Source organism: Leptonychotes weddellii, chromosome 9, assembly GCF_054177405.1.
Source record: "Leptonychotes weddellii isolate Sample4059 chromosome 9, ASM5417740v2, whole genome shotgun sequence".
NCBI classification, from domain to species: Eukaryota; Metazoa; Chordata; class Mammalia; order Carnivora; family Phocidae; genus Leptonychotes; species Leptonychotes weddellii.
In genome coordinates, this window is record NC_138377.1 from 79,085,177 (window position 1) to 79,108,826 (window position 23,650).

Genomic DNA, 23,650 nt, shown 5'->3' on the forward strand with positions numbered 1-23,650 from the left:
GGAAGGAGGGAGGAAAGCGAGAAGGCTGCTTCGCAGGCTGCAGCGGCCACCGCGAGCCGGATGACTGAGGCTCTGGGAGTTGCTGGAAGGAGCAGCCCTTCAGAGGTGGGAGAGGGAGGGTGCGCCGGGGAGGAGGGACGCGGGGGCCACCAAGGGGTCAGCGGGGCCGCGGCGCCGGGCTGGGGGCCTCCAGGCGGCGCTCGGCCGAGGGTGAGCGCGCCGGGCCGCCCGCGCCTCCTGCCGTCCGCGCCCGGGGGTGGGCCCCGCGTCGCGAGCTGCCTGGTGCGGGGTGGGAACCAGCTCCGGCTCGCCTGATGGATTGACTTGGAGATGGATCGAATTACACCATTTGCCTTGCCTCGATTTGTTTTGCTCCCGCTCCGTCCCGCTGCTGCTGCCGTCCCTGCTGCAAGGGCTGGTGGTGGCGAGTTTCAGGATTATATCGAGCAAGCCAAGACCTAAAGAGAAAGACGGATTTTTTCTTTATTTTCTTTTTTTCCCTGCGCGTGACGAGCTGCTTTTCTTTTTCTTTCTTTTCTTTTTTTTTTTTTTACTAGCCGACCCCCCCTCCCCCCGCCCCATGAGGTAAGACTGTCTTATAATCTGCTAATGCTCCGGGCGCCTGGTGGGGATCGGACCCAGATCCTCAGAGCCTGAATCGCAGCCCGTGTATGTGCGTGTGCCTGTGTGCGTGCGTGCGTGTGTGTGTGTGTATGTGCGTGCGTGTGTGTTGTCACTGGAGAGTTGATTTCTCTTCCAAGCAGCCCCGTCCGCTTGCCGTGCAAGGGACGCGCAGCGGGCCGGAGAGGTTTGGCGGACTGGTCCAAACTGGCATTGCTGGAGGCTTAGGGGGAGGGGCACGAGGACTTGGAGGCCCCCTCCACTGTGCACACCCCCCCCCCCGAAAAAAAAAAAAGCGAAAGGAGGGGGCAAGTAAAAGTTTCTTGCCAGGCAGAGCCGGCTCCGCGCTCTCCCCGCACATTCTCAGAGGGAACGCGGGCTGCTGGCTGCTCGGGCACGGCGTCTCCAGCCAGCGCGAAAGCCGAGCCAAGGCCGAAAGAACCGGCCGCGGGCTCGGCCGCCCCCTTCCGCCCGCCCCCCCGGAGCCGACGCTGGGACCGTCGGGGTCGCGCGGCGCCGGCAAGGCGAGGAGCGGACCAGCGGGCATTCGCCCGCGCTCGAAGAAGGGGCGCAGAGCCGCCGCCGAGACCCCAGCAGCTCACCGCGGACGCCCGCTACCTGTCAGTGCGCCCCTGGCTCGGACAGCCCCCGGCAGCGCCTGGGGTCGGGGGCTCAGGGTACTCGGCTACCTCCACCTCCCGCCCCGGCTCCAGCCCGGAGGGCAGCCGCTTCCCACCCTCCTTCTCCCCCTGCTGGCCAAGCGCGCCGCGGGCGGGCTCTGGGGCCCGGAGCTGCCCACCGCCCACCCCCACCACCCACCCGGCGCCCCGGTTTCTCCCGCTGGCCACTCTCCCCCGCAACTTTCCGTGCTTTGTTCTACGGCTGGAAATGATTTACGGAAGCGTTTTGGACAGGGTCTCCGCCAGGAGGCAAGAGCCCAGCGCTGAGATGTGTTACGTTCTCATCTACCCATCAATTATGGATGGAAACAAATAAGGAAGAGTCAATTTTGCATGAGCCCCTTCTCCGGCGGCGAGAGGCGTCCTGCAGCCGGGAGGGAGCCGCCGCTCGCGTCGGCAGCCGCTGGCTGGGGGATGGTGAGGAGGAAGGTAGGGAAACTTTTATTTCCCGTCTTGACAGCGATGATGTTTGTTCCTGGTCTGCAGAAACTGATAGAGCAGCCGCCTTGGGTAACTTGGAAGGGCTTAAAGCTTCCTCTATCATGCATAAGTCTTGGATTGAAATAAAAGGTTATAAAAGACTTGGTGTGGATGAGAACTGGGTTTTAAAAATTTCTGCTAAATCGACTCTCGGGACCACCGCTGTCGGGAGAGTGTTTAAATCCTGAACTTATAAAGAGCTAAATGTCGTGGAAGCTAGAGGGGAATGAAGTAGCAGTATTAATTACAGCATTAGAAGAACTCAGGGTAGTACTCCGTGTTCTGAGGTGACCAGTCAGCAAACCACGTTCCAGCAGCCCAATCCCTCGCCAGTCTCAGCTGGGTGACTTTCACACAGAAGGGACAGTAGATCGTTATTATAGATGTATAGACTTTGTAAACAGTAATTGGACCTTGTGTCCACCACTGTGGGAGGCTGCTTTCTCTCAAAAATAACGGTAGTGTTTCCAGTGACATTGGGAAAAGAAATGTCTAGGGTCATTTTCCCAAGAACTTCTGGCTACTGAGAATTTTAAGTCTGCAGTAAAAAGTCTAGTTGCTTTTTCAGGATTGTCCTTTCCTCTGCTTGATGTTTGGAGCAATAAAGTGGATTCTTTTGTTTATTTCAAGGCTAAAGTCCTAGGGAAAGGTTTAACATTTTTCTAAACTGGTTTGGTCTCTGTCCCTCAGCATAGGAAGAATTCTTGTTTGGAGAAATTTTTCCAGGTTTCGTCCTTGTAGAATTGAGAAAAATCCCCGACAGCTCAAGATGAGGATTTTACTATCCTTTTGGTTTAATAAACAATAGGTTTTGATGCTGGTTTATTCAAGTTGTTAAAAAATCCTAGTGCTCTCTTAGCTATCTAACTCAGGAGATTAAGTTGTGTGTAGTCCTGTTTAATGTAGTGGGTGACGGGCATATTCTGTCAGGCTGGCAAATATTACACAAACATTTACCCGGCTTAGATAAATAGAAATTGTCAAGTAAGCCCTGAGATTTGGGCCTATATTATCATGAACTTAAAACATCTTAAGGTAAATAAACTATAGCCCAGCCATAGCTGGGTTGTGTTTTTTATAGTTACTGTCTATGCTCTGATTTAGGTCCCTAGAATGTGCTCTCAGAAAGACAGTTAAATAAATAACCCTAAGATTTCCAAAATGTGTTGTTTAGCAAACCATTTTCTTCCACTGGCACATTTAGTTAGATTAACAAACAGTTACTATGTCTTATTGGATCCTACAGAATATTGCTACCTATCTTCGCTTCTACTAGAGATGCTACATAGATGACCTTTTTTGAGGAACATTTCTGTGATGCAGGACAGTGTGCCAAGAATATTGTGACTTCTCCATCACCAAACAGCTGATTAACTCGAGTTTGATTTAGATTTGTGAGCATTCTGCCCTTTTCTTTCTTTCTTTCCTTCTTTCTTTTTCTTTCTTTCTTTCTTTCTTTTCCTTTCTTTCTTTCTTTTTCTTCTTTCTTTCTTTCTTTCTTTCTTTCTTTCTTTCTTTCTTTCCTTCCTTCCTTCCTTCCTTCCTTCCTTCCTTCCTTCCTTCCTTCTTTCTTCTCTCTCTCTCTTTCATTTTTTTGGTGCCCACTAATAGCACCATCTGGTCATGTCTTCCCTGGTTTGATGGATTTGAAAGATGGCTCTGACGTAAACCTATTAGCCCTTAGAGTGAGGGCAACTTAGAAATCCAGTGGATTTCAGTTCACTGGCTGTTTACTGCACAGGAAGGATCTGTCCAGTAACTGTGCTCTGGGTAAGTGAGCCCCTACAGCCTCCTGTGGTGGTTTCTCTTGCTTGAAAGGCACACAGGCAAGTAAGCAGGAATCAGAGCTTTGATTCACAAAGATGCTCATAATTGCTAAGGACTTAACTGAAACTGGAGAAGTTCACTTCTTGCTGCTCCATCATAATAAACGCTGGTAATTAGCTTAGTCATTGTTCTTGCATGTGAGTTTCACTAAGATACAAAGAGTGAAAAATGCATCTGAAATGGGGTCATTTTTCACCCTTCTGATGCATTTTATGCAGAGTTAAGAGCCTGGCTGAATGCCTAACCATTATTGGTGTAACCATAGGAGGTGAACTCCTTCCCTCACACATCGCAGGATAAAATATTACCTTTTATTTCAATTAATAGACTTTAAGCCTGCACATTCTGGATTCATTTCTAGAGGAAGCAAGAGGCCCTTGGGGTATGCCAACCAGTCAGTATTTATTGAGTACCTGTCCTTTGCAAGAAGCTATGCTAGCCAGTGTTCCAACGCCAGGTGAGGCACACATGTTTCTGTATGTTCAACTTAAGTAAGAATGCAAAGAACTAGAGTGTGGCAAAATGGATCACTTGGCAAGAAATGTAAATATGCCCCTTTTCTTGAAGCATGCCATTGAATCCTAAATTGTGAACACTAATCATTCAGTATACTATTAGTGTAATTCACGAATTGAAACTGTCATTAGAACAGGGGAACTCATGCGAATGGAGACTTCACTTTGAAATCCACCAAAGCCCATGTCTTAGGTTGCTGCTTATTTCATGAACAGCGGCCAACTTGTAGTTGGGGAGAAAAAAAAGTGTGTTTTGATTTATTCCCAGGACACAGAGAGAGAATAAAATTCATATAACTATATTAAGCATATCATAACCTTCTTCAGTTGAGGTGGCTATTGTTGGGCTGACTTTTCTACTCGGACCATGACAACAGTGGCAGTGTGGCTAGATGCTTTGGAGCCGCTTCCATTCATCCGACAGGAAAACTAGGAAGGGTTTTAACTGTGAAAAGCCACTATTTAGGTAACCAAGGGCGATCAAATCAGTGGTCCACATAGATACCACATGAGGTGTACTTATTTCTCAAACTTTTTGTTTCTATTAAGCCTTTGTTAACTCCCCCAGATTAGCATTTTAACAACCCTGAAGTGAACTTCTGCCATTCTTTCTACTTGGACACAGTATGTAGATCATCCATCATCCTGTCCTTGGCTACAACAGGCTGCTGGCTCCATCACCATTTGGAGCTACACAGAATCCATCCGACTGTGAACAGCACAGCTGGCTACAGCAATTTTTTCTTCCACACCACTGGCAGCATTGTCTGGCTGTGGTAACTAAAGTTAACACCCAGAACGGGAAGTTTCCATTGTTTGGCGACCTGGGCTGGGCCCCTCATCCAGTTCTGGGGGCACACCTGCGGAAAGGCCCTGCGGACTCGCAGTGGCGAGCTCCACTTGTGAGAGGACTTGCCATAGCCTTAGGCAACCCACAGGAAAGCCTCTGTGGGCTTGATACAATTAAACCACCAGAATTCCAGAATTAGAAGAAGCCACTCAGACACCACTCATCCTAGACCTTCGGAAGGCAGTCTTTTTTAAAAAGGGAAAGAAAAGAATGAAGTAGGCTTTAGCCTGTGATTCCAAATGACTGAAAACAGAAAAAGACCTTGTCTAAGTTCCTCGGAGAACTGGGCATGTCATTGCTTCCTCCCTTTTCACAAAGAACATGTGATGTCCCTAAATCTGGGCCTTGTGTCTGATCGTACCCAATACTTTCTGTCAGTTTTTTGTTTGTTTGTTTGTGGGGGGGGTTCTTCTTTTTACTAAGAAGGTATCTGTTACAATAGTCATTGCTTGATAAAACAAGAATGACATGAGTTAGGTGGATACATTTGTTATGTTGCGAAGCTTTAAAAAGAAAACTTTTATGATTAGAAGTACTGCTTTTGGAGTTTGATGTGGGCTGGGGAGACTGCCTCGTACCAGCTGGGATGATAGGACGAAGATGACGGTGATGGAGAAAGAGGAAGAGGGGAAAACAACAGCCACTACACAATACCTAGCACTTACTCTTAGTCTTCATCATAATTGTATCACGTAACCTTCAATCAACTGCACAGGGTGGGCTCTGTTGTTATCACTGCTCTATCTAAAAAGAAAACTCAGGGACCTGAGAAGTCAGGTCATTTTCCTGAGGTCATACCAGCAGGGGGGTGGTAGAGTCGGGATTTGAACTCACTTCTGCCTAACATGTCAACCCGCACCCTTTCATCACTACACTGAATTATTTCTGGGAACATGAACAACCCTACAATTTTGTGCCTCCCTGATATTTCTCACATGTGGTCTTCAATAAAAGAGTCCTGTTTTGAGGGAAAATTTTATACCGAATGAAAGGATATGTACGGTGTGGGGATCCTCTTGAATTTTAACCTTTTCTAAACCAAATCATATTGTTATGTGACTTCTTTCACTTTTATTCCTGGTGGCCAAATAATTATGACACACTCTTCTTTTCAAGCGTCCTAGAACAGCTTCTTCTCCCACCATTTTTCTCCATGGTAGGCTTTCCTGTCCAAGATTACAGTGGCATAGGACAAATGGCAATATTCATCACTCTCCACCAAGAAGTGCGTCTGCATCAGGGGGCGATTGACATTCATTTCCCTGATCTTGGCAGGTGAAGATCCATTATGTATCCTTGTCCCATTTCCCAGGAGTATTTATGGGCCCCATCAGCAAAGACAGTGAGAGCTGCAGCTGTTCAAGCTTTAGTGGCACCAGGATGGAAATTGTATTATTGACGTTTGACTATGAATTACATTGTAATACGCATTTTTCTTACTTATGGTTGCAGGAGAATCCTTTTACCTAGACGAGTAATCAGACACGCATTGTTGAGAAATTGTCACTCGTGCATCAGCATTTCTTTTGTTGTCCTTTTTTTGTTCAGGATTCCTACGGGAGGGGGAAAAAAAAAACAAATACATACTACCACTACATAGAATGCTGAAATTTAAGGTGTTCAACATATATTTACGGGAAAGAAATATGGGTTCGAAGAAGGCCAGTATGTTGGGACATGTAAAATAAGGTCTCGGGAAGATCTGCGATTACTTAGCCTATTACTGGAGTCTGTGTTTAAAAATAAAGTCAGGAGTTTCTAGTCAGACGAGGAGCTGGCACATATGAACCAGAGCAGATGAAGCTCTTTGGGAAAATAACACTTCCATTCCCAGGAGCCAGCTGTCAGCAGACCAGAGACTCAGACTCCCCCAGCGTCTACGTTGGCCTAGGCATCACTTGTCATTATAGGGGTCTCTGGAAGCTTTTGTGGTCTGTGGAGTTGTCTACATCTATCAGTAAGTCCCTGAACCTCCTCCCCTGGGTAATTGGTGGATCAAGTAAACATTTTTTGAAAAGCTACAGAAGAAGGAGGAGGAGGAGAGGCAGAAGAAGGAATAAAGAATGTTGCAGTTGTTTCTGTTTTTGTCATTGCTGGGGTGACCATTTGTTCATTCAGCCAACTTTTACCAAAGGTCTGCTCTGCACAAGTAGGTGCCAGGGTGGGGAGATGGTTCAAAGAGGAACTGACACATAGTTCCAGAGCTCAAGGGTCTTGCTGAGTGGTATAGAAAAGACCAGGTAAACACATAGCCAAAATAAAATGGCGAGCGTTTTAAGGGCCCGAAAACAAACACACAGACCTATGGAAATTGAGAGGAGTGAGAAGTTATTTCTGGCTAGAGTAGTCAGGGAAGGCTTTGTGGAGCCGCTGATATTTGAGCTGGTCCTTGAACTAGGTAGGATTTGGACAGGTGGACTGTGAGGGGCAGTGGGGGAGGTGGTGAGAGGGAGGGCATTCCAAGCATAGAGAACAGCTTAGGCAAAGGCCCTGGGGTGGGGGTGGGGGTGGGGTCTCGATCAGTTGTCCACATTTGAGTCCTAGCCTAGGACAGACTTGCATTTCAGGTGTGAAGAGGCAGTTTGCCATGTAATCCACAAATATTTATTGAGTATCTCTGGTCTATTTTCTCTACTTAGCCATTCAGCAGATGGCCCCATGGCTTAAGCCATCAGAATGAATGGGATCAGTCTTGCCGCGATTCAGTAGATTGCTCCGTGATCAGAGCTAAAAACCCCGTATCAACTGCCAACTGGTTCAGTGTTGCACAGGAACATTGCAAGGGATAACATGATTTGCCTCAAATTACCCAGCGAGACAGTTCCCCCCACAGGGATGTTTAGCAGAACCAAACTAGAAGGGTCCTGCTTCACTGGTTTCATCTTTTTTAAACTTGAAAAAACTCTATGTTAGACATAGACTCTATGGTAAGGAATAAATTGCATACATATATGGGGGGTTTTGGAGAGGGGGAAAGGGGATGTGGGGAGAGGAAGCAGAAGAGAGTAGAACTACTTGTCAAAACTGTGAGAATGATAAGAGCTGGACTGTAGGTGCTCAGACCTCACTGCAGGTCCAGTGAGGCTGGATTGCCTGTTCGTCTCTGAAAGGTAGCAGAGTGATGCGCAGCAAACATCTTAGTAAACGTGTCAGTTGAGTTTAACATTTTATTACATTGCAGATAGAGCCTATCATGCCTGGTAAACTCTGCAAAAAATGGGGTTGGAGCTGACAGTTTCTTTCCTAATAAAGTGAAAAAGTAGCAGTAAACAACCTGGAAAGTTCCTAATGCTTCCTTTTGGAAAATCCCATCCTGGAGAGACCCTAAGGATTCAGCTGCACTTTCTGGGTCTGAGCTTTCAGGATAAACTCACCTCCCAGCAGTTGCAACCCACAAGCCCACTTTCTCAACTCCCTCCCCACATCCGTCCTCCCTCCTGTGCCCAACCCTACTCCAAGCTAGGCTGTTGGGTATGAGGGTTGCCAAGCTTTCATTCACCCCTTGACTTAACACAAATTGTAATCAAACCACTTAACTATGGTTACGTTTACTAGTGGAGGTGATAATCTTCATGGAAGGAAAGACGGGACGTTCAGTGTAGTAGAAGCGTGCTTATTAGAACACATAATACAGGAAAAATAAAATGAAAACAATTACATTAGGGAATGATTAAGCCAATTACTTTGGCAAGAGTTGCTCCAGTGGTTCAATTTTCCTTGGTACATTTAAGTCTTTTACAAGTTAATAGTTACATGACAGTCTGAGGGAAGACTTAAGTCTGAAGGATCACCGCCAATGAAAGATCAATCAGAAATTATAAAATAGGTCAGTGGGGAAAAAGGATTAAGCATATACAAATTCACTATCAGGAACTTTTCAGGAATAGTCCAGTGACATAAAGCAGAGAACCTGTTCAGTCTAATAATTAGTCTGGCTCCCACCCAGTTATTTTTTTTGGAGGACTGGCTGCCTTCTCCCGCATAAAGCCCAGTTGCCTTCCAGACAGGACCTAAAATAAACTGGCCTGGCTCAACTCAGCTAATAATAACAGCTAGCACTTTCTGTGTGCCGTGGCACTGTGCCTGACCCTTTGAATATGTTATCTAATTTAATCCTCAGGCTGCCCCTGAGAGTGTAGGACCGACTGGGAACTAAGAGCTAGCATTTACTGAGTGCTTACTGTGTGCCTGATACTCTTTTCAGCGCAGCTATTAAATGATTTGATTAGCATTCTTGGAGGTAGGTTCTATTATTAATAATGTCCTCATTTTATGCACGGGGACACTGAGGGATGGGGGCTGATGCAGTTTTCCAAGGGTCAAACCAGGGGAGTTGGATCCATGAGAAATAGCGTGGCAGGGTATCGAACAGCATGAACCGTGGAGCCGGCCCGTCGGGGTGTGAGTCCGGGCTGTGTGACTGATCAGCTGTGGTCTTGAGCACATTACTTCACCTCTCTGAGGCTCAGTTTCACCACAGAAAACATGGACCATGATGGTAGTACAGACCTAGAGGGCTGTAGTGAGACGTAAACGAATTAATATTTGAGCAGCACTTAGAATAGTGCTTGGCAGGTGGTGAGTGCTGTCTATGCCTTGGTGTCTATTAAACAAAAGTAAATGCAGTCTGGCTCCAGAGCCCATGCTTTTAGCCCTCATTCTGGGCTGTCTCTTCCCGGGGGCTTTTATCATGTCTCTTTAACTGATCTGTAGCCCTTGAAGTCAGTTTCCCCACCAGCCATCCTCTACCCTCATGCACGACACTTGCTGCACATTCAGCCAGACTGGAGAGGGGAGTTTGGCAGGAGAGGTCCAGTGGCCTGGAGATTGACCCCGACCCTGATGCCCGGTTGCATAACCCTGACCCTGATGCCCAGTTGCATATCCCTGACCCTGATGTCAGCCATTTTGGATTCATGAGCGCAGAAATCTGGCTTCTACTGTTGGTTGTACTGAAGGCCGATAGAGATGACTGGCATATGTTCTGTGCTGGTTGACCCCTGGGCTGATGAAAAGCTGAATAGCACCCGGGAAATCCAGGCACATTCCCAGACCATTCCTGTCATTACCCACAGCTTTGATCTCTACCAGCGGTCCTCCAATGATAAAATTCATCAGTATCACGTAGGGTTAAAAGGTAGATTCCCAGGGCCCCAGCACTAATAGCTCTGTTCTGCTGGGTCCAGAGTCTGCATTTTCAGGTGACCCACACCCTGCAGTCCCTTGACCACGCTTTGATAAATGATGCTCTGGTATGGCCAGAGTGCAGATCCCTACCCAATCCCCCCATCCCTCAAGGCTAGCATTGGCAGGCCACCAGGTATCAGATCTGAAACCTCTTGCCTACAGCACAGGGAGAATGGTGATGAGCCAGAGGCATCCCGGCTAGCTCATGAAAGAGTGAAGAAAGTAATAAAATCCGTTCAAAGCTAAAGAGGCTTTTTTTTTCCCCCTCGTTCAAAAAAAAAAAAAAAATATCTTCACAGTGAGCAGAAATTAAGAAAGAAAAAGAGCACTCACTTATTTCTGCTGACTGGCCTATATCATTTCATAAATGGAGTCCTAGGCCAGTATTCATAGCAACAGTTTTTGATTTAATGATAAACTGAGATAAGGGTAATCAAACTTCATGCTTCAGGGCATAAGGTGATTGCCTGCTGCAGTCAGGATGGAATTTTTTCCCTTGTGCTTTGCACAATTGACTAGATGCATTAGGGAGAGTACTCAGGCTGCGCTTGGAGGAGCGGGGGCTGGAGGCCCTGGCAGAAGACGTCACTGGGTGAGGTCGTATGGGAAATGGTCTGGTGTGCGATGAATAACCCCATCATCATTTGGCTTTATCATTTTTGTTTCATATTAAGATTCTGCATATCATGCCCGTATATTTCTGTAAGCCACATGATGAGATTGGGAGTGTATGGTATTTGGAATCAGATGACCTGGACTCCAACTTTGGCCAACAGAGTGCTCTCTGAGTGACTGAGGAAAGCACTGTCCCCTCGGGCCCTCAGTCTCTTCATCTGTGGAGTCACAATTCTAATAAGCATCACCTGAGACAGCAGAGGTGAATGTTCTTCATAAAAGCCAGATGAGTGCTGCTCAGATGTAAGGTATTATTATGATAGAATGAATTACATTTTATGGAATCACCGTTTATTATAATCAGCACTATATAAATCCCTAGTCTATGTGATGATATCACATGTATAATGACAGTGAACATTCACTGAGCTTTTAATCTCTGCCAAGCACTAACGTGTTTTCTTTATATTCTCTTAATAAAATCTTTTCATCAGCCCTGTGGGGCACATACTTTTTTATTCCCATTTTATAGATGAGGACACATGCTCAGGAGCATCAGTTAGTTTCCCGTTGCTGTCATAACAAATTCTCATAGCTTCCGAGGTCTAAAACAACGTGACTGTGTGACCTCACAGTTCTGGACAGAAGAAGACCCAAATGGGTGTCACTGGGCTAAAGGCAAGGTGTCCGCAGGGCTGTATTTCTTCCGGAGGCCTTAGGGATGAAGCCATTTAACCGTCTTTTCCAGCTTCCGGAGGCTGCCTTCCTTTCTTCACTTGCTTCTATAGTCCCAGCTCCTTCCTGGCTATGTGCCTCCTCCTTCCATCTTTTCAGGACCCTGATGATTACATTGGGCCCACCCAGGTAATCCAGGAAAATCTCCCTGTTTTCAGATCCTTTCCTTAATCACATATACAGAGTCCCTCTTGCCAGGTAAAGTAGCCTCTTCACAGGTTCAGGGATTAGGGTGTGGACATCTTTGGGGAGGGGTGGGGACATTATTCTGTCTACCGCAGCTCAGTACCTCACCAGGAGCAGGCCGTGGCAGAGTCGGGATTCATGCCCATGCCTGTCTGATGACTTCAAAGCCCACAACTCAGCCACTCACTCGAAAACCTTGGTTCCATCAGTGGAAGAAACAATAAAGCCATAGAACATAAGTGCTCAGGAGGGCCCTGTTACTTTTAGAATAATCAATTGGGGGGCTTTTAAAAATAATCATTATAGTAGTAACAAAACAAACATTCACCATACTGATCTTCATGTCCTACTTTGTACTCAGCATACTGTTCGTAGTCTTTCGTTTATTTCTTGTGAGGATGAGTATTATTTACCTGATTAACTGCATTTACAGAATCCCTGAATCCTGTTGTCTTTCATGGGGTGACTGAGTAAAGGAGGAGAATTTGGGGGACCAGAAGGTCATTTTGGAGGGCTGTGAGGAAGATGTTTTAATGGAGTTAGCAGATATCTGTGGACAAGGCACTGGCCTTCCTGCCCTTAGTTTTCTCATTTAACAAAGTGAGGTGGGGATGGGCAGCAGAGAGTCTAGAGAATCTCCAAGATTCTTTCTAGTGGTAGGATTGCTTAATGTTGTATTTATTTTCATATTTTAATTAGCTAGGTGATAGGATCGAATCCAATGGTGATTTTTCAAAATATGAATTCACTTCACGAATGTGCATATAGCTATCGGTAAAAAAGAGACGAACACACAAATAGTCCAACTTTCAAATTTATTATTGCCATTTATATTTTACAACACTTTGCCCTTTTCTTTCGGGGTCACTTAAACTTCATTGCTGCTAATATAGTTTTTAGACTCAATTTTCAGAAATACATAGATAATATTTTCAGTTAGCAGTAATTTCGCTTCATTCAGCTCTCAGGGGTAGATAAGCTAGCATGGCACAATTTCCCTGTAATTTCAGTTATGTCCCTGAAGAGCCATCCCCTGTGGAACATGTAGGACACACAGGGCAAATGAATTTCCAAGTAGAGGGCCACACCTGACTGATTGGTAGTGGCTGCCGCAGCTAGTGTTAAAGAAATCTGTGGGTCTATATCCAAGGTCAGGGAGAAAAAGAAATGCCTTGATTGATTAGGAAAGTCTTCTTTGAAAATGGAAGGTGCATGGTAGCCCCCATCCAGGAAATGTGCCATCTTTGATTCGGTATTTTCTGTAGAGACACATATCTCCCTTACGACATTCCTACTCATTAATGGTATCCATACAGATTGATAAGTATTTAATGCAGATGTCATCTGGCACGATGTTGATGTCTCAGCTAGCCGCAAGAACAGAGCTGGACTTATCTGACCCGTGAGAAGGAAAATAAGTAATCCCCATGGGAAAGGAAACCTGGTAATGATTACTTTTCCCAGCTCTTGCCATTTGCTTTATTTTATCGAATATTCCCTCAATTCTGCCTCAGTCTTTTTAACATTATTATGTTCAACATGTTTATGTTGAACATCTTAGCTTTTCAAAGACCGAAAAATGTGATAAATGATGGGCTACACCTTCACCACAGGTGTATGAGTGTGGACATATATAAAAATGCAATACCACCACACTTGTACACAAAGGCATACAGAGATTTTAGGAGGCTTTTTTTTTTTTTTTTTAAAGAGACAGAGGAGGGAAGGGCAGAGCGAAAGGGAGAGAGAGAAGCTTAAGCAGGCTCAATCTGAGATCATAATCTGAGCTGAAATCAAGAGTCAGACCCTTAACTGACTGAGCCACCCAGGTGCCCCACATACAGAGATTTTAAATGATAACTTTCAAAGTCAGGCAGACTAAGGTTGCAATCCTGTCCTATCTGATAACTGGATGTGAGTATATGATTAGTTTCTCCAAGTCTTAGTTTCCTTTTCTCTTAAGTGGAGAAAATATCCCTTAGCTTAGAGATGTGAGATCAATTAGAGAAAATGCATGGAAATTGGCCAGAATAGTTCTTTGAACATAATAGGTGTCAGTCATGTTGCGTTTGGCTACAAGTAGCAGAAAACCCAACTCAAAGTTGCTTCAGCAATGAGGACATGTGTATTAAGTCACATAAAAAGAAGTCCTGAGATGGGGGTGGCTCCAGGGTTGGTAAATTCTTTGGTTCAACGATGTCATCAAAGACTCAGGTGCTTTCTGTATTCTCTGCCATTCCCAGCCTGTCGTCCTGTCCTTGGCTAGCTCTTTTCATATTTCCAGTAAACTGGCATGTTCCAAGTGAACAGCCAGCGGATCAAGAGACCAAGTCTAACTAAGAAGCCTTTCTTAGTAACACATTTCTCCTGGGTCTCTGTATATACTCATGACACCTGCTCATGGCTGAAGCCTAAAGCAGTCTTGGGCAGGGGACTGGGACCATCCCAATGGACTTAGATGCGGGAGACTCTCTTACCATTGGATGGATACATGAACAAAATAAGCATTTTGTTACAAATCGTTTGTATGTATCACACTGTTATATATGCATACTATGTACATACAGTGTATATTACATAGACATATTCATGAGTGTTCTCAAGCTATAAAACTTTGGTGTTTGGCCAGAAATATTTTTCTGCCATTATTTGAAAATTCTGCATACCTAAAATAGACTTTTTATTTGATCAGGCAATTAAAAAAATATATAAGATATGACACTGGAGGACAATGCTACAAAATGTGGACAGAATATATATAAAATGAATTTGCTTTTGCTACGCTTCCACATTTTTTCCTTATTTTTTTCTGTAGCTTGTTTTAAATAAGAAGTAAGATACTCCTGCCAGATTAACACTTTGAAACATCATAATAAATAGAAGCCATAACTCTGAAGGCACTTTTATCTCCTGAGAGGTAGAGACAGAAACACTAACTATATTTTCTTCGATTCTGAGACATTTCATGATTATAAACTCACATTTTCTTATGATTCCTACTTCCAAAAACCATTAACCGCTGAATCTCTAAAGATAACGATGCCCGTGTTTCTATTACACATTGTAAATCTGTATCTACCGAGGAAAGTTATGCACATATTTTTTTTTATTTAATTTATTTATTTATTTATTTTTTTATTTTTTTTTTAAGATTTTATTTATTTATTTGAGAGAGAGAATGAGATAGAGAGAGCATGAGAGGGGGGAGGGTCAGAGGGAGAAGCAGACCCCCCGCTGAGCAGGGAGCCCCATGCGGGACTCGATCCGGGGACTCCAGGATCATGACCTGAGCCGAAGGCAGTCGCTTAACCAACTGAGCCACCCAGGCGCCCCCATATTTTTTTTTAAATCTTTGTCTTGTCTCTTAATGAAACATCCTACAAACTACCTGAGAGGAAATCTTAGCTTTGGCTCTGAGCCTTCTTTCACTCTGTACTGTTACACTGTTAACCTCTTTTCCTAGTATAGTAATGCAATAAATCAGGCCGAAGGCCCCATAAAATGTGGGCAAGGAGGCTCCTCCTCCACATGTCTTTGTACGACTGATCGGCCTTTGTAGTAAGCTGAAAATTGGTTAACCACCTAGATTTTCACTTCTGTTCACCAAAGTGAAACTTCACTCAGGCCTTATCAAATAAAAGTTTCATTCTTTCAAGTCAAGCAATATCTCCTGCTCTGCTCTTCTTGGTGTGTCCAACTTGGACTATTTTCTTTTCAAAGAGCAGTGAGTCTTCAGGAATCCAAATAGTCCTAAGGTCAAATTCTGATTCTGCCACTCAACCTCTCAGAGCCTGGTTTTCCTAGCTGGAAAATCAGCATAATATATCTACCTCATAGAGATGTTATGAGGCCCTCGTCAGGAGGAAATATATTCAAAGCACTTGGCAATTGACATAATAAAACCTCAATAAATTGTAGTAGTTTTATTATTATTACTATTGTTTTTAAATCAAGGATGCCTGGCAACGTATGAAATATTCATATCTGAAGGAAAGGGCTTGTAGATTTTGCACATGGATGGGTTCCATAAAATGTATCTGGATGGATACTTCTAAATGCAAAAAGAGAGAAAAAATACAAAACAGTTCTGGTAAGCAGTTGGCGTTTCTTGAGCACATAATAGCACAGTAATGCCTACCACGTGCGCACGTGGCCACTCACATGTTGGACGTAGTTCTCACAACTTATTTGTGTCGGGGCTGGGAAGGTTGATCATGTTATGTGGTATTTTCAGATTATGAACTGTGACTGTTAAGGAATGGACCAAGTTCTCAGGTTGACTTATTGCATGAACTCAACCTGCCCCCGAGTCTTAGTAGTAATTTCCTAGGTGCATTCTTTCACTCACGTGCATAGTCATTCATTCACTTATCCATGTGACAGATAACTTTTGAGCATTTTCAGTGTTCAAAGAGCCTTTCTTTCCCTTTCCCTTCCAAGAGTCAGCATCCAGTAAATAATGAAATCGCGACACCCAGGGTCCGTTTTCCTGGGTGTTACCTGTGTAGTCACACTTGGCCCCATGCCTAGAATGCTCTTCTGTAGCTATCTTAAAATTATTAATAATTTTTTAATTAGGACCTCCACATTAATTTTACACTGGCCCCTGCAAATCATGTGGCCCATCCTGATAGCTTCTTTTCACCAATGACCTTTGTTTTGTATTGATCTGAGTAGACAGACGTGAGTTGTAAAGAGTCCCAAGCTCTGGGCCTGAGTTCCCACCGCATCATATACTGAGACAATGCACCTAATTTCCCTGGGCATTGGTTCTCTCGGTTGTAAACTAGGGCAGAATAGACATGGAGTCCAGGGTCACTGCAGGCAATCCTCACAGTTCAGTAGACTAAGATACTAGTATAAAATTATGTCGGGCCTGCATTTGAATTATAACTGTGATGATCACACTCTCAAGACTTGGTATTAAGACATGGGGATTAGGGGACCAAAAGGAAAAAAAAAAAAAAGTTGAAATCAGTGCTCTTGTTGAAACCTTTGACCCTAGGCTAAGCCTACATGCTGTTTGATAGTTTTACAACATAAAATCAAATTCATTGAGCGCTGGCATTATTCTGCTCATTTCATTTGGATCTGTCCTTTCCTGTCTATAGGTTTTTAGGCTAATATCCCAGAGGAGACTTAACTCACTCCAGTACTTTTGCCACACTTAAAAAGAAATCCATGTCTAAGACCTTAAAATTCTAATATACAAATATTGACATCTTTGAGAAGTTTCTAATTTACGATCCAAGAAGTTTGGTATATTGCAAGGTGATAATCAAAATATTTAGCCAGCCCTTTGGCATGGGCACTGACCAATTGAAACACACTCCACAGTGCGGGACCAAGTTAATGCCAGCTCAAGATGTGTTCCGGGTCGTCTTATACTCAGTATTAACTTTTAGAAAGGTGCCATCATCCTCATGGCGGCCCAGATATCTACAGAGATCCAGTGTCTCCAAGGTATAAAAAATAAGGCACCACCATTGAATCTGCATTTACTCAGTGTGAGAACCACGATCTTTTCTGGTTCAGTCATTCTGACACCTCTGAGAGCACAGGTACGAATTCTGTATTAAAACTAACAGCTATTTCATGGCAAGCACAGATTTCAGATACACTCATGTTTTTTTTTATTAAGTTGAGGTCACCGGCAAATTGCGTTGAATAAAGACATTTCAAAGTAAAAAAAAAAAAACCCTCTAAATTAACTGATGCCTGCCGTCATTTTTAGATACATCATTAGTTCTGCCTGAAGCCACCTTCTACATGAGCAAATTTTAGATCGCAAGAAAAGTCGATGCTCAAAGTGTCTCTAATCACCCACCTGCACATTTGCATCATCAAGTGGACTTCTCTACTTTATAGGCATGCTGTTGGCCTGTTAGAGCAAAGAGATGGGGAGCCAGTCTGTAGTGTTAAAAGCCTACAAACATCTCTGGTGTAAGTCACAGTAGCAGGAGCTAATTAAGATCAAAGCCTTGATGCTTAGTGCTATGGATTTCATCACTTAAATATTAAGCGATTTTTACTTTGACCCTGACCAAGAGGTGTTAATGTAGATTCTTTTAAACAACTTAAATAGTTTAGGGTTTTGTATGTGTATGTGAGAGAAAGAAAGAAAGAGAGAATGGTAATTTTTCTACTTTCAAGAGCTACAAGTATCCTGTCTTTGGGCCTCCTAAAAGTTACCCAGTTTAGGGGTTTGTTTATATTTACTTATTTTAATTTAATTTACCTTATTTAACTTTATTTTCTTCTGATGGAGAACATCTTGACTTCTGCCTGTTTTACTGTGGCAATAGGATGCTTAGCCTAGAAGCCTTGGAACCAAATGGGAGTTCACATTTTAGTTCCCAAGATATTCCTTCAGCCCCAGTGGTTGGCAGAATGATATGTTTACATTTGCATTAGTATTGAGTGGGCTGATTTGTAAAGGGCTACAGAGAGAGCTGAAGTCTGGCTTCTTGTTGCTCTAACAACCAATGGCAGAAGCACAGAATTATCCTTATCTGCTATGGTATTTATTTTATGCCTGAGAAAAATGGCTCAATGTGACCAAATTCTGAAATAGATTCAGTGTTCTAGCAGCCATTTACCTCTAAATATGAACAGTTCTGCTTGGAAATTAGTTTATAAGAACACGTACTTAATGTTTTGCTACACATTGAAATAAAAGTTAATCTAACGCTTAGATGGTCACTTATTTGGATCGTGGTGAAGGAGGGGGATGACTACAGCAGTGAGCAAGAAAGCCGGCAGAAGAAGTGTCCTTACTTCCTGCCCCTTCGCTTGCAGGGCTGTAAGTGGAAATTTGGAATTTGAATAGGCCAGGCCTTCCTTCTCCACTTTCCTGTGCATGTTTTTAGAGTCAAGAAAGGGGACCTTAATGCCAATATTTGAGCCATTGGGGTAAAAACGGTGTTGGCTTTAAATATCCAAGTACACAGTTGCAATCAGTTTTCCATTTGCTTTTGCCAATGTACATTTGACCACTAAGAAGTCTAAGCCAAGTTTTTCTTTCTCCTATGTGACTGTAATTCTTAAATTTTAATGCAAAAGACAATCACTGTATTACTAGCACCAAGAGAAGAGCAGTGATTTTGAATTGGCATGGATCTTGGTGAAAATTAGATTAAAGTTCACTCTAAAAATAGAAACTGTTGTTGCTGGTTTATTTTAGCACTTTATGTTCTGAAAGTCTAGGAAGGGAAAAGTAGAAGGTTGGGAGGGGAGCGGAACAAAGCCAAAAATATAATGTGCTCATTTAACTGCAATTTCTGAATTACTTCCATTTTCTCTTACTGAACACCCAAAGGATAAATATGATATAAAGTGATAGAGATACTTTTGTCTAAGAAGTTACCATCTAAAATAAGTTATTTACCACTGGATCGAAGTATTAGTTCTTGGTTTTATTCAACAGAAGGGCAATAACAACCATCTTGACCAAGAAAACTCTCTGCTTAATTGAGGTGGAGGGTAATTTTATTTTTTTTAATGGATCATCTCTCCATCCTACCTTTTTAAATATTAAAGAAATACAAAGTTTTCTTTCTAAAGGGGAAAAAACCTAATGTAAGTTATTATATAAAATAACTTAATTTTTTATCTTTTCCATTTTAATGTGTATTTATATGTATCTCTGTCTATATAAAGTTGTAGTCAGTATATATACAGTTTTATATTCTGATTCTTTTCCCACTTAGTATTACATCATAAGCTGAGGATGTCTGGTCTTCCTTGTTATCATCTTAATGGTTGCATAATATTCCACAAAGCTGATGCAGTATACTTTTATTTTAATTTCTTCTCCATGTTTAGAAATTTAGCCTGCTTCCAATTTTTTCACCATGATAAATAAGGCTACAATGAGCATCTTCCTCTAATAAGGTTCCTTTTTTTTCTTCTTATTTCAGATTATTTGCTTAAGATAAATCATTAGAGGTAAAGTTACTGAGTCAAAGGTTAGTATTGCTAATGTACATGGATGGGAGTGTGTGTAGTGCACATTGTCAAATTGTTTTCTAAATGGTTGTCCTAAGTTATCCTGCCATGTGTGATATATTGATCTCATCCCAAGTTCACCAGCATTAAATAGTATCCTTTAAAAAAAAAAAAAAAAAAGCTAATTTGAGATTGTACCTCATTGATATAATTTGCTTCTCTACGATTAATAATAAGAAGGGGCACCTGGTAGCTCAGTTGGTAAAGCGTCTCACTCTTGATTTCGGCTCAGGTCATGATCGCAGGGTCATGAGATCGAGCCCCGTGTCAGGCTAGGCACTCAGCACGGAGTCTGCTTGAGATTCTCTCCCTCTACCCCTCCCTCTGCTCGAGCTCTCTCTCTCTCTCAAATAAATAAATAAATAAATAAATAAATAAAATCTTATAAAAAATAAGAAGAATTATCTTAAGAGACTGGGACAAAACATCTTAGGGATGAGTTTTGTACTGTTTGACACATAGACAAACTGAAAACTACTGTCATCTGCAATATATCCAACAGCTAATTTCAGTCTTTGCTGGTCTAAGAGGAGAAAGCAAAGAAAGCAATATTTCAAGATAGAGAATATACCTAGAAAGGATCCAGGAAGGGATTCTCCCCTAAACATGGAATACATTGTTACCTAACTGCTTTAGAAACCATGCCATAACCAGATGTTTAAAACAAAAACAATCAGGAGTGCTGGGTGGGAGGGTGGCTGGCTCAGTCAGTGGAGCATGCTCCTCTTGATCTTGGCATCATGAGTTCCAGCCCCACACTGGACACAGCATTTACTTAAAAAAAAAAATCATTGATTTGACTCATGAATCTACATTTTGGCAGATACTACTCTGCTCCACATAGTATCACCTGCGATAGCTCAGCCAGGGGCTGTAGCATCCAGTTCTGAGATGGATCACTCACATGGGGGCCAGTGTGGCTCATCAGCAGAGAGTTGAACCAGGACTGGCCTGAGCTCCTCTCTACAGAGTCCTCTTCACAAAGCCTTCTCCATGAGCAACTTGAGCTTCCTCATACAATGGTGGCTGGTTCAACATCAAGTGTCTGAAGAAATAGGAAGTGGAAGCTGCCCATTTATTGAGTTCTGGGCTCAGAAACTGATACATCACTTCCACTATATTCCATTATTCAAACACTCACATCCCAGATGCAAGGGGAGGACATATATATATCCACTTCTAAATGGGAACAGTATAAAAATATTGGGGTGCCATGTTTTTAAATTGCTATATGGAGTTTCTAGCCCTTTGAGAGTTTGAACATCTAGATACTTGGAACATCATGGACTGGGATGTATTGTAGCACTAACCTCCACCCCTGCTTTCCAGAATGCATCAGGAGTGAGTTCTCCATTCACCCCATTTCCTTTCCCACAAAGAATTCAGTCCAGCATCTCTTGGACAGATTTCTCTTCTACTGGAAATGTAGCGGTATTCCTTCCATTATCCAGCCTTCTTCAGGAAGCCAAGTCTCAGTGCTATTAATCATCTGTCGTCATGGCTCTCTTCTGTTAAGATAGATGAGCTTGAGTGTGTGATGAGTCTCAAGAATAATGACATTAGGTATATTTGGTGCATTTATATTGGCAAAATGCTTAAATTCTAATGTGCTGGCTGCCATCTTTATGAGAATCTTGCCTGAATGCTGAGTGGTTGACTTAGGTGTTTCTATTACCAGTGCCATGAAAAGGGAAATTATTTGAAGTCGGTTTCTTTGTCCAGTCTTCCAAAGAATATTACAAGAGAGAATTTGGAACTGTAATCTCTAGAGTTTATCTTCAGAATAGGTGAGATTATCACAGGGCAGGGGACAGAGCAGAGAGAAAACAGAATGATGCTCATAATAATACTAACAGCAATAACTATGCTAACAGCTAATACTTACCGCACTTATTTACCAGGCACAGTTTTAAAGGTTTGCTGTATATTGAGCCTATAACCCTCAGAACAATTCTTTAAGACGAGTGGAATCATTTTCTATTTTTTACAGATATAAGGTGAAGTAGTTTTTCCAAGGTCACAAAGCTAGTGGGTGGTGGAGCCAGAATATTCTGAAAGCTTGCTTCCTCATTGAATTGTATGAGGGTGTTTATTCTCAGGAGTGGTACGAGAATGGACCATCATCCCATTGCTCTTCCCTTGAGTTCCACACAATGACAGCCCTTTTCCAGTCATTTTATGGGGTTGAGAGGGGGTGTAGGTGAGAACTTCCCCTTTGCTGCTCTCTTACTGGTCCTTGAAGACAGAAAGTAAAAAAAAAAAAAAAAAAAAAAAAAAAGACAACCTCTCTCTAGAGGTAGAGACTTACCCTGTAATGTGCTTTCCCCTCACATCCACTCTGACTGGCCCGCCAGACATTTAATGGAAGGGGTTCCCAAGTGCAACTTTCTTTAGCTTTGAAGGACCTGGCAGCAAAGGGGCCTCTCAGGCCTTCCATCCTAATTTGTGTCTACGCAGGAGCCTCTGAACAAGGCGATTCCCTGGCCCTGCTGCACCCCTGCCCTGTCATCCCTGGAAACAGTTGGAAGTCTTTGCTGCTAAGTCAAGGATGGGAGGGAAGAGTTCTCTGACCATTTCAAAGGTGCGGATGGGAGGAAGAGGTGGATGCCAACTCCCGAGACTTAGGGAGGCAGGATCTTGGCTCTCTTCTGCATGAAAGTCCTCTGGTATTATTTTATTGTTTCATGGAAATTTTATTTGTCTACTGCCATTACCTGCCAGGTCATTAGACAGAAGAAGGGATGTAGGGGAAATAGTGCTGTTCATATCTTAACAATAGTGAAGTCAAGCTAAAAATAGGATATTCTTTTCTTAGTAAATGACAAATGCCTCTTTTCTCCTCTCTTTTCCATTTCTTCTGCATTATCTTCTCCTGGTGTAGTGATTAAGACCATAGATGTTGGAGTCAAACTGACTTAAGCCCCGCTATTTAGTTTGGGGACCTAAGGCAGATTGCCTCTTTTATTTGCTCATCTGCAAATTCAGGAAAATAGCATGAGCAGCCTAGGGGGGCTGCTTAGCACAATGCCTCATGCCTCCTTAGCATTCCTCCATGGCTTGTCGTGATCTTTATCACCGGTACTTCTCCAGCCTCCAGCATGTGCAGATTACACACAACTCCAGGTGTGGGGCGTGTAAGCCAAAAGAGTCTGTTACCGACGGCAAACTTTGCTCTCTTAGAGGAACATCTCACGTACTGGCCTGTGAGCGTATTTCCACTGACAAGTCCTAGCTCCTGCCTTCCAGGAACTCACAGTCTAATCAGAAAGGCGAGCAAGGAGGTGGCCAGTGCTCCCCACCGTGGCAAGTCCCTAGCTGAAATGGATGGGGTGTTGTGAAAGGAGACCAGAGAGAGATGGAAAAGGGTGGTGGCCCCTCAGGGACAATTAAGAACTTGCCAGTCAGAGCAGCCTCATTCAGAAGGCCTTCCAGGTCCAGAGAACAGCAGGAACAAAGGGCAGGAGGCCCAGTGGGGCTGGTAACTCATGGAGCAGGTGCGTCTGTGGAACGAGGAATGTTCATATGTATTGGAGCCAAAGCGTCCGCGACGTCAGTATACGGTGCTGATGCAAACTGCAGCCAAATAAAGCACTGATAATAATACTACTTCACTCTTGTATAGCACCTTTACAATTGTCAAAGTATTTTTACTTCCATTTTCTCACTCAGCGGCAGTGCTCCCGGATCTCACCTCAGGAGAGGCAACAGGGCTGGCCTGAGAGTGTGGGAGGCCACGCTAGTCCACACGTGCCCATGGGGCCCTGGCCGCCCAGCCCTCGGATGCTCCGCAGCACCTTCTCTTTCCTCCTCCGCCTTGGAAGGTTGGGTACTGCAGAGACACAGGAAGCAGAGAAGGTGTTAGGGACTCACCTGAGACAGAGCTTAGGGCCTGGCAACTTTTGATTAGAATGCTTCTGAAAGTGGTGCCCCCACCCCCACTCGGGTGA

General features: G+C 43.5%; 1 protein-coding gene across 11 annotated transcripts in view; it reads left to right on the forward strand.

Annotated features, from left to right (window-relative positions):
* The first annotated feature begins 239 nt into the window (after window positions 1-239).
* The window catches only part of SEMA6D (semaphorin 6D), a 54,251-nt gene continuing 30,840 nt past the window's right edge, over window positions 240-23,650 (forward strand). For 7 of the 11 annotated variants that reach the window (XM_031028948.2, XM_031028999.2, XM_006727429.3 and 4 more), the window contains exon 1: window positions 241-1,730. The gene's annotated coding sequence lies outside the window, so the exon portion shown is untranslated. Of the gene's footprint in view, window positions 1,731-23,650 lie in introns of all 11 variants that reach the window. The other 4 variants (XM_031028978.2, XM_031028987.2, XM_031028955.2 and 1 more) reach the window with 3 other exon arrangements.